The sequence below is a fragment of the Triticum urartu genome, chromosome 5, assembly GCF_003073215.2.
Source record: "Triticum urartu cultivar G1812 chromosome 5, Tu2.1, whole genome shotgun sequence".
Taxonomy (NCBI): domain Eukaryota; kingdom Viridiplantae; phylum Streptophyta; class Magnoliopsida; order Poales; family Poaceae; genus Triticum; species Triticum urartu.
This window is the reverse complement of record NC_053026.1, coordinates 36,725,268-36,741,478: the sequence shown is the minus strand read 5'-3', so window position 1 is coordinate 36,741,478 and position 16,211 is coordinate 36,725,268. Positions and strand designations below refer to the sequence as shown.

General features: G+C 47.2%; 1 long non-coding RNA gene and 1 pseudogene across 1 annotated transcript; both read right to left on the bottom strand.

The window, feature by feature from the left end:
* Positions 1-1,036: 1,036 nt before the first annotated feature.
* LOC125555549 lies at positions 1,037-4,082 on the bottom strand. Its single transcript, XR_007304755.1, has 2 exons — positions 2,604-4,082; positions 1,037-2,513 (listed from the first exon to the last, which is right to left on the bottom strand). It is a non-coding gene; the product is annotated as an uncharacterized LOC125555549 (long non-coding RNA).
* A 3,624-nt stretch (positions 4,083-7,706) lies between these two features.
* Positions 7,707-9,650, bottom strand: LOC125555548 (annotated as a pseudogene).
* Positions 9,651-16,211: the final 6,561 nt, after the last annotated feature.

Genomic DNA, 16,211 nt, shown 5'->3' with positions numbered 1-16,211 from the left:
GGATCTTATCCACCCATCCACACCAAGTAGGATCAAAGCCCCGATTGCGATGACATTCGATAAGGAAGTCCCAATTTATCTTGTCATACGCCTTTTCAAAGTCCAATTTCAACACCACACCAACTTTCTTCTTATGGTGTGTGTGATGCAGCACTTCATGCAACGTTAGGATCCAATCCATTATGTTCCTATGTTTGATAAAGGCATTTTGGTGTTTACTAATCAGCTTGTCAGCAAATATGGCCACCCTATTGTCCAAAACCTTAGTAATGAGTTTATAGGGGCATCTAAGCAGGCAAATAGGGCGATATTGCTGGATTTTTTTGGCCCCATTCAGCTTGGGGATCAATGTGATAACGCCATAATTAAAACGGGCTACATCCAGGGTATTGTTATGAAAGGCTTCAAACAACGGCATTATATCTTTACGAAATCCCAGCAGTGTTTATAAAACTCCGCCGGGATATTATCAGGTCCAGGGGCCCTATTGCTTTTCATACCAAACAAGGCCTTCTTTACTTCTTCTCCTGTGAACACACTTGTTAGGATAAGATTATCTTCTTCAGTAAGCCTTTCATCATTAGACCAGGTTTCTGGGGAGAGGTGGAACAGATTTCCACTGGCCGGGCCAAACAGTTCTTTATAATAGGATGTGGCATGTGTCAAGAGCTCCTTTGTGCCTTCTATAACCACATCCCCATTAGTGAGTAAATGAATGGTGTTTTTCCTCTTTTTTCCATTGGCTATACGATGAAAATAGGCTGTGTTGTGATCCTCTTTAAGCAGCCATCGCTTATTCGAGTGCTGAAGCCAAAACAGCTCTTCTTCAGCAAACATCTCATTAAGCTCTGCGCACAAGATGGTCCTTTTCTCATAAGTTTCAGAATCCAGGGGGCCACATTCCTCCATTTTTTCTATCTCTTCCAGTTCTTTTTAACCCATTTCTTTCTCTTTTTGGCATGGCCGAAGAGGTGGGAGCCCCAGCCTTTAAAGTATTTTTTGATACGCTTCAGCTTTATATTTAGACTATCAATGGGGTCCTCAGATTGCATAGGTTGCTCCCATATTATCTTAGCTTTTTTTATAAAAATCCTCCTTCTTAAGCCAACTGAGCTCAAATCTGAACTCATGTTGGCGCATGGGACTCCTATACAGGGGGTTAGTCATCAACAACAGCGGGTTATGATCAGAAATATCTCTCACTAGCTTACGTACTGCAACCTGCAGTGGGAATAAACTTTCCCAATCAAAGCTCATGAGTACTCTGTCGAGTTTCTCGAGCGTGGGATGTCTTTGTTTATTGGACCACGTGAATCTGCCTCCTCCCATGTGGATCTCTCTAAGGTTTAGCATCTGGATGATAGTGTTAAATCTGTCCATATGATGAGACCTATGGAGAGACTTGTTTTTATCACTACCATCCCTTAAGATATTAAAGTCACTGCCAATAATATAGGGGTTTTTTATGTTGCCACACACCGAGGCAAGCTCATCTAGGAACTCGTCTCTCTTATCTTCTTGGGCTGCCCCATAAACCACCACAAGGGTCCAGATACACTTGAGCTTAGTGTCAGAGACCGTGGCCTGTAGCATATATTTCCCTGCCTCCCAAGATATAATTTCCAAGGTTTCTTTTTTGATCCCACATAGGATCCCACCAGATTTACCAGTGGAAGGAATCCAGTTCCAGCTAAATCTTTCAAAGGGGTCAACTTTCCTAAGATATTTAGGAGTAAAGCTATCTTTCTTCGTTTCTAGGATGCCCATAAAGTCGAGGGAGTGGTCTTTAATGATATCAGAGAAGCAGGTAGTCCTCCCTCTTTTTCCTGCCCCTCCAAAATTCCAAAATAGGACGTTCATTTTTCCTTTTTCTCCCTTTTTTGCTGAAAGCACTATTAGGAGGCTGAGTAGAGCTTCCAGCATCATTCTGCAAGGTTATCCTATTTTTTTGACTTCTGGTGACCGGTCTAGCTATAATCACATTAGGTTTTCTCTCCCTCTTCTTCCTAGACTGCACCACCGTAAATTTTTCCTCATCCACCTCATTCTCCTCTTCCCATCTCATATTTAGAGGTGTCTGATCCCCTTTTCCGTTAGTAAGAATCATTTTATTACTAACAGCATCATGTATATCAACATTGTCCACATTTTTTTTCCATATTTCTACAATTCTCAAGCTCTCGAAGGATATCCACACTAGTAAAATCAGTGTCAGGTATATTAATACCCATTTTAACAGCTCTGAGAATAAGTTCAGGATCAGACAAAGCATCAAAAGAGTTAAGGTTGTGTGATATACCTTCCAGGTCTCGTTTTTTAGCTACTGCTATAGCTCTTTCATCCACCCTCTCCATCTTGTTCTGGGCGTTGCGCAGGCTAAAGCGAAGATTTTCTTCAGTTACCAGCGGAGGAGAAGCCGGCACTTCGTTCTCCATTTCACCCTCGGGCAATTCAACTCTGTACTCATTAGTGATTATCGCACCATCACAGCAAGCAGTAACACCACCCACCTACTGAGATTTTTTGACAATATCAGAGTAAGTTTTTTTAGGAAGGTTCTTACTACTATCTGTAGGAATCTTATCAGGAGGTCTTACTTTTACCTGAGCCATCTCAAAGGCCATGGTGTCAATGAGGAGAGTGTTGTGCAGCGAATCATCTGAATCAGTACTCTCTTGAGACTCCCGGATTGGGTCTGATTTATCTCCATGGGGAATTTAGGGAGATTTCCCTCCAAGCCCATGTGATATGTCAGCTTTCTGAGCTCCAGGAGCCATAGAGGGAACATTTCTTCTTTCAGTACTGTTCGTATCAGGATTAGTAGGGGCTTGCACCTTCTCTTTCTCCCTTTTTGGGTCTCTCACCAGGATCTGGTCCACCTCATAGTAAAATTTATAGAAATGATCTCCCAGTACAGCTTTCGCTACAACAGGGATCTCATCAACATTTCTGCACCCTATCCTAACCCGGGCAGAGGCAGGGCGATGTAGGGTAGCTGCGTCGATTTCCAGAGGGACCCCGGCCAGAGAGGCTACAAATGCTAGATTTCTTTCACTTCTTTTATCTAGAGGAACATTGCTCACTTTAATCCATGCCATTTCCATCATCCCCTTAGCCCCAATTGTAGAGGACCAGCGTGTAGCATGGATCACAGCCCCACTGGTTTTTAAGGTGACTTTTCCAACATAGCAAATCTGTGCAACTGCACGAGGATTAGGGAAACGAACAACAAACACCCCGGTCCTATTGCATGAGCAGAGCATCTCCATCCAGTAGCAAGATAAGCATTTAAATCTAGTTCCATTTGACGAGTGGAGGTTTCCCCTTCCATTATAGTGACAACAATGTTATTGGCCCTCTCCTTAATCTGATTAGCAGTACAAGGATCATGAATGTAGTAAAACCCCTTCCCCTTAGATTGAAATGCGCACATAGATGCCATACACTCCCAAGGAAGAAATTCCACACACACAGATGTCAGATGGCCTAGCTTACTACATCTCTCACAATAAGCCTAAGGGCATCGAGTAGGTGGATGCTCATGAGATTTGCAAATAGGACAGGCATCAAGTTTCTTAGGAGGAGGTATCTGGGTAGGGTTTCTTCTTCCCTGAACCTGACGAGGAGAAGACGCAGCCTGGCGTCCAGCAGTGGTGTCACCTGAGCCCGACGAGGCCTGGGTCTTCTGCACCCAGATCCCACCCTCCTGGGACTCATGGCGACCAGCACCCGCCGCCTCATCTCAGCGCGAGGTGTCTCCTGACCCCGGCTGGATTATGGCGGAGGCGTTCTTGGAGTGGTTGCCTCCATCTTCGCGCCGCCATGAGAACTTGCTGTGGTCTCCTCCGCGGGCGCTGCCCCGGCCGCCATGGCGCCCTCCTCCGCGATCCGAGCGGCCACCGCCGCCACCTCCGCGTCCCTCTCCCTGGAATCCGCGTCCCGCATCGTTCGCCATGGGCGGGGTAGCTGCGACCGCCGCGAACGAGCGAGGGTCGCCCCCAACCTTGCCCTCCCACCACTCAAATGTCTCTGGATTTCTGGATCTAGGGTTCTTCGCCGCCGCCCAGAAGTGGGAGAAGGAGACCTCTAGGTCAAGGATCGGGTGGGGAGGGGATTTTATACCAGTGCTGTCGCCCGCGGGGGTGGGGTGGATTGCCCCCACGTGTCGCGCATCCGCCATTGACGGGTGGTTGGTGGGGTTTGGGTGCGCCCCGTTTCGGCTCGGTCCGGTTGTGCGCAGGTCCGCTCGTCTCCCGTGTACCGCAGCATCACGTCCCGTACCGTCCAGCACCCTCTCCGGCGCGGTGGTCGTCGGCGGGATCCGATCCCGCACCTTGGCGAAGTGACAGGGGAAGGAAATCACGTCACCGATATCGACCCCTTCCCCCTCACGGAGGAAGCGCGCATCAATCGTGACACCGCGCGTGTCCACGAGGACAAGGCGGAGCGCATCGTGTCGCTGAACCAGCACGCCATCGTTGAAGGAGATCGTGCGCGCTAGGAGGTCGACGGCGTACGAGACTCGCCAACGTGTGTCGGGCTCGCCGCCATTCCCTCCGCTCGCGCTCGCCATCGCCAACGTGTGTAGTCGCTGCCACTTGCTACACATGATTACGATGTTCACAAGCCCTGTTTTTATACATATTACAGACATGATGATATAATACAAGCAAAATGCAAATCAGAGCTTGTGTAATTAACATTGCATATAATCTCAAACATAGCAGGAATCTACAGCATAATATTTCCAAGGAACCTACAGCCTATTGCTTAATCAGACACAACTCCAGGAAACAATCTACTACTCTAAGTTGACGAGTCCAAACGGAAAGGGTGACCAGAACAAACAAACTGAAGTAGACAAAGATCCTATATGACATTCAGTTTAGGGAATACCAAAGACTTTCAGTTAGGAATTTAGCATGATCCTATATGACATTCGCGCTGCATAGTCCATGGTGCAGATGGTAAGGATGACCAGAAGAAACAAACTGAAGTAGACAAAGATCCTGCAGATCAAACCATCACAAGATCGCCTGCAAACTCAACTTAGTAGTACAGTAAATCTTAACAGAATAAGAATGAAACTACCACAGCAGTGAGTTTGGGGCATCCGATCCTGTGCCTGATCATCAAACCGGGCAACATTCCTTGTATGCATGCATGCATAGGATGATTCAAAGTAAAATTTGGAAGTGAACTAAGCCATCTAAACAGTAACTGATGCATGCAGCAACAAAATTAGCACAAGAAACACAAATTCAGCAAACAGTCGGAACAAAGCAATGAGAAGATGAATTAAATTCGCACCAATCTACATCTTACAAAAGTGAACGGAGGGAGTACATCTTAAGAGAAAGAACAAGCACAAAATGGTCACTGCAACGAGTTTGGGGCAACCGTGCCTATGCCTGATCAAACACACATGCGGTTCAAACTTCGAAAATAATCTTACAAACAGTCCCATGCATGCACGGCGACGGCAAGATTCAGAGCAGAAGTTGGAAATAAGAAGAGCCATCTTAAACACTAGCGGATGCATGCAGGAACGAAATTAGCACAACCAAGACAAGTAGTAAATGTAAGCAGGAATCTCTGAAGTACATGAATGTAATCTGAACTATTTTCCTCTGCACTTTCATTCCTAGTTTCAAAGAAGACATGTAGGCGGAGAGATTGCAGGCGAAATATCATGTAAGTTGTAAGTTAAAACTAGGAAACTAGTTGCATTTGCATTTTTCAACTAGGAAACTACCTAGTAGGCTGAAACTTTTTAACCCAGCAACCAACTCCGGAAAACTACTTAATCAGACACAACTCTAGGAAACAAACTACCAAGTAACATGACAGAAACTAGCAGGAACCAATGAACTGATGAAATACTAAAACTTAGCCGAGCAATCAATATTCCTGACATACACTGGAATTTAAGTGAGGTAAAGCTCATGAATCAAAACAAGCATATGAAGTTGATCAATCATGTTCACAACGGTGACGATAACAAACTGAAGTATGCACAAAGAAACAGCAGATCAAATCATCACAGGATCATCCATCTACTCCCTCCGTCCGAAAATACTTGCCATCAAAATGGATAAAAAAGGATGTATCTAGAACTAAAATACGTCTAGATGCATCTTTCTTTTAGCCATTTTGATGACAAGTATTTCCGGACGGAGGGAGTACATCTTAAGAGAACAGAACGATCACAGTAAGTTCATGCCACGAAAGGGGAATATCAAGGATTATGGGTTAGCTTGATCCTGTATGACGATCACACTGCATAATCCATGACATTTTTCAACTAGGAAACTACCTAGTATGCTGAAAAACCAAATCTAGAAAACTGCTTAATCAGACACAAGTCTAGGAAACTTGACAAAAACTCTGGAAAACTGCTGAACAACCGACATTTCTGGCATACAACGGAATCAAACTGAGGTAATCTCACGAGTCATTAAAACCGGAGAGAAGGGCATAAGCACAACAAGAACTTGATGGATCACGTACACAATGATGACCAGAACAAACTGAAGAACACAAAGAACCCATTTCTGAGTTGGTGTCACGCACGGTACGAATTACTATAGTTGTACATGATTGTGTGCTCTGAAATTTACAACACTACTGTCTATAATTTGTCTGAACTCATTTCTGTTGTCTGAAATTCAGAGCTAGAATATACAGCAGAATTAGCAGTTGTAAACAAAATATATATGCGATTCAGAAATTAATGGCACCGAAACGGGCATATGCAGCAAAATTCACAGTTGAAAACATGGTATAGAAGCAACGCTGCTGGAAAAAATGCAAAGCAGGGCTTGTGTACATGCATGTACTAATCTGAAACATGTTTCTCTGCATTTAAGAGAGCGAGGTAACAGGATAAATAAAGACCATTCATGATGAGAAGTTTATCAGTGCAGAATTCTACAGAACTGACTAACCTCAAATTGCATTTGCACAACTCTAAGAAATTGCTTGATCAGACACAACTAGGACATTGCCTAGCAACAAATAGAAACTAACTTAGCCCAGCAACCAAGTCTCTGAAAACTGCTTGATGAGACACAATTCTAGGAAACAAACTACCTGGTAACTTTAGTCAGGTTCTGTAGTTGATCAATCATAACTACTGATAAAATCTTGAAACTTAACCCAGCTACCAACATTTCTGTCATAAGCTGGAATTTAACCGAGGTGAGTTCATCAGTCAAAACCAAAATGGCGGGAATATCAAAGAGTTTCAGTAAGGCTGATCCAGTATCTGAATGACATTTATTCTACATGATCGATGGTGCGAAAACAGAGCATGCAGTTGATCAATCATGCATACAATGGTAACCAGAACAAACTGATGTGCAGATAACCTGCATATCAAATCCATCTCACTATCATCCTTAACAGATTAGAAACAAGAGGAACACCGCAAGTTCACGAGCCAAAACCGAAAGGTGAATACAAAAGACTTTCAGTTAGCAATTTAGAATGATCCTATATGACATTTGCGCTGTCTAATCCATGGTGCAAAACACATAATATGCAGATGGTGAGGAAGAGATTAAACCATCACAAACAAACAAACTGAAGAATATCATAACAGAAGAGATTAAACCATCACAAGATCATCTGGAAACTCAACTTAGTACTGTAAGTATATCATAACAGAAGAATAACCAAATAATCATTGGAGTGAGTTTATGGCATCCGGTCCTGTGCCTGATCATCAAACACACACGCTTTCAAACAGAATCCTAACAACTGAACAACATTCCTTGTATGCATGGATAGGATGATTCAGATTTCAGAGTAAAAATTGGAAGTGAATTGAGCAATGCATCTAAACAGTAACCGATGCATGCAGGAACAAAATTAGCACAAGCAAACAGTGGGAACAGAGCAACGTGAAGATGAATCAAATTGGCACCAAAAATCATTCAAGTCGTACTGGATAAGCTAGGCAACAACCATTCGGTGCCAAAATGTGATCAGAAGTAGAACACAGTACTCATCACGTCGACTGCCCAATCTCTAATCTGAAACTCTATGAACTAAACGAGTGCTCAATCTCTCATCCGAACCTCCATGGCTAGAAACATAACAGAGCAAAACGATCGGGACGACTCACGCTTGCTTCACTCGCCGGGAGAGGTGATCGCTGAGGAGGCGCAGTCGCCGAAGGGCCCCCCGACGCCGCAGGTGCCGTTCGTCTGGTCGGTGGCGGACGCGACGGCGAGGTCGGCGAGGTGGAGGCGGGGGAACGGCACGTAGACGCCGTGGACGGCGATGCGCGAGTTGACCACCACGTCGGGCTCCTTGATGGGTATGTAGTTGATGCGGACGTCGTTGGAGTTGGAGGAGGCCGAGTCGGTGGCGTAGTGCGTGACGACGAGGCTCTGGCCCTCGCCGGCCAGCGTGGGGAGGACCGTGCCGGGGCGGAGGCGGTGGAGGTCGGCGCGCGTGAGGCGGTGGTTGGGGACGATGTGGAAGCGCACCGCCGACACGTAGTCGTGGCCTCCGCCGACGAAGATAGCCGGGTCGTCGAGCGCGAAGAGCGTCAGATTGGCGAACTTCTCGAGCTCGGCGAACTTGACGCGCATGGCGAGCGCCATGAAGCCGTAGCCCCCGTCGCGGAGTCGCGCCATGGCGTCGCGGATCATGATGCGCACCACGGAGGCGGCGGTGGCAGCGGAGGCTGCGGCGGAGCGGCCGGTGAGGTGGTGGTGGTGCGGGCCGTCGAAGCAGGAGTGCGTGAGCGGGCGCAGGAAGCCGTGGAGGCCGTGGACGACGTAGCGGCCGTCGTTGTAGAGCTCGGGGTGGGACACCTCACACCTCGACGCCGTCGGCGTAGATCCTGGCGTAGTGGATGCCGAAGGGGCCCCGCTCGGTGGCGACCTTGATGCAGAAGCCGACGGAGGCGGAGGGGATCTTCATGGTGGCGGCCGCGGCGAGGTCGGAGTAGGGGTAGTAGCCCATGGCGATGTGCTGCTGGAGGAGGTGGCGGCGGGAGCACATGGGGCAGGAGGCCTGGAGGAAGGCGTCGGGGGCCGCGAAAACCTCGCGAGCGGCGGCGCGCGGGCGAGGAGTGGCGCCTCCGACGCCATCTCGTTGTACCCGAGGGAGGTGAGGATCCTCGAGAGTTGCTGCAGCCCCTGCTCGGCGTCGGACACGGCGGGAGGCGGAGGCGAGCTCGCGGTCGTCGCCACCGTGGCAGGGAGGGGGAGAACAGTGGTGGTCGTCGTTGTCGTCGCTGCAGCGGGCGTCGTCGGCGCGGACCCCTCCTCCTGCGGCTGCGGCGTCGCCTCGGCGAGATCCGGTACCGGGAGGACGCGCATGGGAGGCGGTGAGGCCGCCGCGGCGTCCGTGGCCTGCGCGTCGGCGAGGACGGGGTCGACTTCGACGGCCGAGCGCAGGGACTGGGTGTCGGCGTGGAGGTGGTTTTGGTGCATGGAGGGCGCGGCGGCAGGGACGGGGTGGAAGTGGGCGGTGGCCGTGCCGAACGGCGAGCGATGGTGGTGGTGGTGAGTGCGCGCGGTCTCCGGCGAGTGGGTGGCGGAGGCGGTGGATAGCACGAGGAGGAGGAGGAGGAGGAGGAGGGGTAGGTGGTGAAGATGGAGCGCCATGGCTGGCTGTGAGCGGAGGAACGAACGAACGAATTGGAATGGGGAATTGAAATGGATCCGGATGGAGGGGGCGGGGTTTAAAGCGAAGCCGGAGCACGGCGAGCGCAACTTGCGGAGGAAGCCATACGTCACGAGTCACTCACGTAACCGTGTTGGGCCCAGAGACCTAGTCAAAGCGGGTCAAGGGTCCAGCGAGCAGCCGAGCACAGCCTCTCGAGGATTCTTTCAACTTTTCTTTTAGTGCAGGAGCTATTCATAAGTCGATTGAATTTCAAATTTGTGCAAGTTGAATTTGGGGAGAACACAATCACAACTTGAGATAACGAGCTGCGAAATAGCAGTCGGAGGCGGTGAGGGGAGGGCAAGGCGGAGAAGCGACCATGGGTGGCGACAACATGCGGATCAGCCGATGGTGGTGGTGCGTGGTTTAGCCGGATGTAGAAGCTGTGTTTTGATTTTCGGTTTGAGCTTTTTTTCGCCCTAGGCCGAGATGGCCGAATTTCGGCCATTTTCAAAAAATTTGGCTGAAATTTGACCAAAATTTGACTGCAATTTGACTTAAATTTAACCAAAATTTGCCAAATTTAAGCAATTTCGGTCTAAATATACTTTTCGCCCCAGGCCGAGATGGCCGAAATTTGGCCGAAATCCACTTTTTTCGGTCGAAAATCAAAACACAGTGTAGAAGACACATGCACAACCACACGGTGGCGGAAAGAATCGACTTACACCAAAAATAAATAAATTGAAAATGACGTGACTCATGTGTAAATAAATCTGGCGGTTTTTTTTACAGAAATGATAAATCCCGAACGTTCAGGATACGGCCATGGCAAATCAAATGTTTTTTTATGAAAATTTTAGTGACACGAGAATAACAAGTTTAGTTGACACTATACCTGGCCATTCCTCGGGCCAGGTCGGACAAAGCTTGACGAAGAAAACCTAGGCCTGGACCCGACATGGCCCGACCCGGCCATCGGGCATAAAATCTAGGCCCAAGTCCGGCCCATCAACGTAAAAGTTCGCCGGGCCTCTTCAGTAAATCACAAATATGACGGGCCCAGGCCCAGCCCGACCTGACCTGGCCTTCGGGCTCAATTTCTAGGCCCAGGCCTGGCCCACAGGCGAGACCGGTCCGGCTTGCCTATGGCCAGGTATGGTTGACACACACGGCAAAAAATACATTGAACATGGAGTTGTCATGCTTGTCAACTAAACTTGTTATCCTCAAATCACTAAAATTGCAACGAAAAATCATTTAAAGTAAGCGGGTAACTATGTCAAAAAATAATCAACAACTTAAAAGAAATACCATAAAAACAATCGATTTGCCATGATCAAATCTAAACATTTGGGCTCCGCTGGACATTTCTTTTCGGACGCTGATAACTTCCACACGTGTGGTGGGAGCGGTCGGACGCTGATAACTTCCACACGTGTGGTGGGAGCGAGACCCGCCACACGCCCTATAACACACAGACTACGCCACGTCACCGCATGCATGCTTGTGGGAATTTTTTTTATTTCTAGTTTTTAAACTGTTTTATCTCTTTAATGAAAATTTTGATTGAAGATCCGTTTTCACCATTAAATCCATCGCGATGAGATCTTCAAAACTAAATCTCACTAGTAGAATGTCCGTGCGTTGCTACGGGCAACAATGTAGGCAAATGAGTCAACAATCATGCTTTAGCAGTTCCATCAATAAAGCAGTGCACAATTTTAGTTGATATATCACAATGTTGTAATTTAGCCTTCATATGAAGGTTCAAATAACACAATGTTCTAATTTCTCCTTCACATGAAGGTACACAGGAAGAGGAATCATGGTCTCCTCCATTTTGTCAGCACTAAAGATAGAACTGAGCATAATATCCAATTTTCAAAGCACAAACTTGACACGTTTCTCTGTTTTTTAAACAATCCATGCAAAGCATCTCTATGAGAAAGAACTATCTTGCGGAACAAAATTTTAAAATGAGAAATGGTACAATAACAATAAATGGCAAGTCTACGTCTTGTCCGTCGTCGGTGGACATGAGGTCCACGAGGGAAATGGTGGCGCCTTGTCTGTCGTCGTCCCACCGGGCCGACTGATGGTTCGGCGGTGGCGCATAGGAGGCGCAGCTAACTATGTTCTCCTCCGCGATCTCCTATAGTTGCGCCTCCGTGGTTGCCGCTTCCTGCCGAGTGACAGCCTGTGTAAATGACATCGTAGATGGCACACTGCTCCGCCATGAAATTTGGGTTCGCCACGGACGAGAATAGCAGCAACAGCAACAACAAAGCAGAGCAGGCAGCACATCGTGAGTTGTGTTGGTTCAACCGGCTGGAAGGCACATACAAGCAGAAGAAAGAAGAACATATATAAAGCATACAGTATAGCTGGACGACGGGAATGTGTGTGTGTGTGTGTGGGGGGGGGGGAGACTCACCGCCGCTCCGCTCGTCGATCGATTGAGATGCTTCCCTACTCCGGTACTCCGATGGGCTATGCGAGCGATGATAGTTGCAGGAGTGTGTATGGAACAGGCTATGAATCGCCTTTATCATCGCGTAAAGCTGTTTAAGAGCATGCTGAGGCACCGAGCAAAGCGATGCCACGTGGGCGCCCACTACGATCGACGTGTCGAGCCAGAGCCGTGCACAAATAGGAGCAGGAGCTAGCATGTGATGTGATGATCTCGTCTCATGGCAGGGGAAACCACGGAGAGTGCATACCATCTTTAGCAATGCAATGGGGTGCATAATTTCCTCGCAGGCACACAAAAATGTGAGTGAAGCTCAGAACACACACTTGACATGCAGTAAAAGGATAGCTAGTGAACAGTAAAATAGAAAATAGAAAAAATTCTGAAATTATTTTACGACATACTTTCACAAATGTTTCTTGTGTAAGAAAATTTTCATCGTGAAATCACATTGGTGGAAGACGTGCAAAAAAAAACAAAATAAAAGCTCCAAAATGCTTTTGTAAGTAGCATTTTCAGAGCATCGATTTTTTTTCGCCTTCCACCAATCTAATTTTGCGATAAAAAATTTCATGCATAACAAACATTTGTGAAAGTATGCCACAAAAGAAATTCAGAATTTTTTGTATTATTTTCGAATTTATTTGTTTTTACTGTTCATACAAGGAGCATTTGCTCCTGAATATAGAAACTCCGCGTCCGATAGCTAGCCTCCTCTCGGCTCTCACGAATGTGTGTGTACTGTGCAGTGTTTGACCTGTGTTGTACATTTTGTGCAGCGGACGGCTCCTTTTATTGAGCGAGATGGAGATATGCGGGATCTTTTTTTAGCCTTTACCGGCGATAAAATCCGTTGTTCTCGAGTCCGGTCAAAGTACATGACATCAGGTCACTGAGATTGGCAGTGACATATTTGTGATGTGGCTGGAATAGTTGAGAGGGTGAATCCTGGAACAAGCTGACAAATAATTGATTGATGAATCAATAGGGAAAATCAGGCACTCCTTCTTGCATCCCTGCCCGGCCTTATTATGACTACTCGCTACGTCACACAGTGGCGGAGCTAGCTGAAAATCACTAGGGGACGAAACGTAAATCATCAGTATTTAGGGGGTGGCAAATATTTTGGGTTTCAACGAGTGCTAGAGCGGGCAACCTCCATGATCTCGTCACCGGTGAAGGACACCAGCGAAGCAGGTGGCTCCGGCACACCCGTGGAGGATGCCGGGTAAGCATATGTGCCTCCGGCGCACCCGTGGAGGACGTCAGCGAAGAAGGCGGCGGCGGTGCACTCTCCGGATCCACAGGCATCGGCGCCGGGATACTCGTTGCTTCGGCTTGGTCTTGCCGACGCCAGCCCGACGCATGGCCGCAACAATGGCCGCCCGTGATAGCATCTCCCCGCAGACTCCCATCTCGACGTCTACCGCGCGCTTCTTGGCCTCACGGCATCGGATGTAGCGGATCGCACAGTCGATCGCATAGCCGAGCCTTGCCTTGACTGCAAGGCCGCCCAGGATGATCCAAGCGAGGTCTTCGCTAGACAGTATTCTTGTAGCAGGGGGTTTTGGGGCTGGGTGGATGAGAGAGAAGGGGTGACGATGGCTACAGAGTGAACTGTGAGCTACCGGCTGAGTGAGAAAAGACTTTCTCCCATGCACGGGAGTTCGGGTGCATGCATTCGTCGTTGGTTATGCTGGAGATTCGAGCGCATGCAAACTATGCTTCACCTTATACATATAGACTATGTCGTTCGCATTAATATAGTACGGTGCATTCGTACTCATCATATCAGTCTGCAATCCACTTTGCGCCATGCATATGCGTCTCTCTCTCTCTCTCTCTCTCTCTCTCTCTCTCTCTCTCGCTCTCTCCCTCTCTCTACCCACATGCATGCATGTATGACAATACCTGTCCTCCCTTCCTCTCAAAATCCATCGCTTTAGTTTCCTTTTCATAATTTAGATGGTACGTATGTTTAAAACTGAATCACCTTTTTTGGAATTTTTTATATATTTGAACTCATCGCATCAAGACCTTTAGAACAAGATCATTCTTGGATAGATTGTAAACACATTAAAATTCAATATTTTGCTACACTTTTCACTAAATCAATTTCACTAATTAGAGTTTTTTGAATGATTAAATCAGTTTTGGAATGAATTTGTAATGGGTGAAATAAAATTAGTAAGTGAAATCATTTTCTTTAAATTAGTGAAATTGTTTTTCTGAATTAAGCAAAAATAGTTTTTTTACATGAGTAAAAGCAGTGTTTGCAATGAGCAAGATCGAAATTTTGAAATAAGCGATTATTTTAAATGAGTGAAATATGTTTTTAAATGAGTAAAAGCAGTGTTTGCAATGAGCAAGATGGAAATTTTGAAATAAGCGATTATTTTAAATGAGTGAAATATGTTTTTTAAAACGAGTCATGTCAGTTTTTTACTTCTAGTTTGGATAATATATTTCGTAGAGCAGTTAGAAAGGGATTTTTGTTTTCTGTAGACAGCAGCTCTACGAGGCATCAAACTGGACGGCGCCGATAAACTGTGCTTTTTTCTGTGTAAAGATGGTGCTCATCTTTTTGTCAAGTGTAAAGCAATCAAGGAGGTATGGAGAATGCTCCAGCTTGAGGGTGTACGTACGAGACTAGAGGAAGTTGGTTCAGTACATGAAGTTGTAGACGTCCTCTGGGCCATTACGTATGAGCAGAGAATTGAAATATTCACACTCTGGTGGCACTGTTGGCAGAACCGGAATAAAATCTGGGAAGGTGAACTCCCTGTCTCGACGGCTGAGCTGGTACGGCGTACAAAAACTTACACACTTGAATATGCTGATGAAATATTCAGGAATAAGGAAAAGAAAAGAAATATTCAGTGGACGGCGCCACCTGATGATTTGGTAAAAATCAATGTCGATGGGGCTTTCACTCCTGGCATTATCCATGCGGATGCGGGGCTGGGGTCGGGTGTGGTTGCTACTTGCTAGAGATAGCCATGGCTCGGTGCTTTATGCTGGAAAAAAGTCCATTTTACTATTCTGAATAAAGTAGGTGGTTCATATTAGTCCTTGATCTATTTTTCGGTTCCTTTACCCCCTAAACAATCTCATACCGGACAAAAAAACACCCTAAATGGTTTACCCAGACCGGATGGTGACGTGGACAAGGTCAAAGGTGGTATTTGACCTGCAGGTGGGTCCCACTCGTAGTTTTTTTTTAAATCAAAGAAATAGAAGAAAGGGTTTTTATCATTTATGCCACTAGTTGTGTCCCACTACTCAGTTTTGCCATTAGAAGTTACTACTGCTCAAAAATGCCATCAATTCGTGAGATGCTTGCTCAAAAATATCATTAGATATCTCAAAAATGCCAGCGTTCTGTTAGATGTTTGCTCAAAAATGCCATTAGACATTGTTATTTTTACGTCAAACCCGTTGACCATGTTCTATGACAAAAATAAGCCTAGACCCACATGTCAGTTCTCTCTATCTCACAATGATATGTGCCCACTTGTCAAGAGTAATCAAGCGAATAATTTTATAGGAAAATAAGAACGCTGTTGGGATCAAGTGGGCCCCATACTTTATTGTAGTGAGATAGAGAGAGAGCTGGCATGTTGGTTCATAGGTATTTATGTCATTATAACATGGCAAAAGAGATTTGAGATCACAATAATGGTGTTTAGTGGCATTTTTGAGCATGTGTCTAATGAAGCGATGGCATTTTTGAGCAGTTGAAATTTCTAATGGCAAAACTGATAAAAACCCTAGAAGAAAAAGGGGCGGGGCCCTACTGCAATAGCAGCCGGCCATAGCGGCGGGGGCCGGTGCGCGTGGAGTCGGCAAGGGGCTGGGCCGGCGCCGGGGCGGGCAGAGCCAGCGCGCTGAGCGGGGGAGGCTGGGCGCGGCCAGGCGCGGCGACACGGGCGCAGCCAACTGCAGAGCGGTGGGCGGCCGGAGATGACGGCGCGAGCAACGCGCGGGGACGGACGGGGACGATGGCGCAAGCTCGCGGAGGAGACGGGGCGGCGCGCGCGAGGGCAGAGTGGGGGTGGTCGGAGCCGGCCGGTGGCCGGGGACGACGCCGCGAGTAACGCGCGGGGGCGGACGG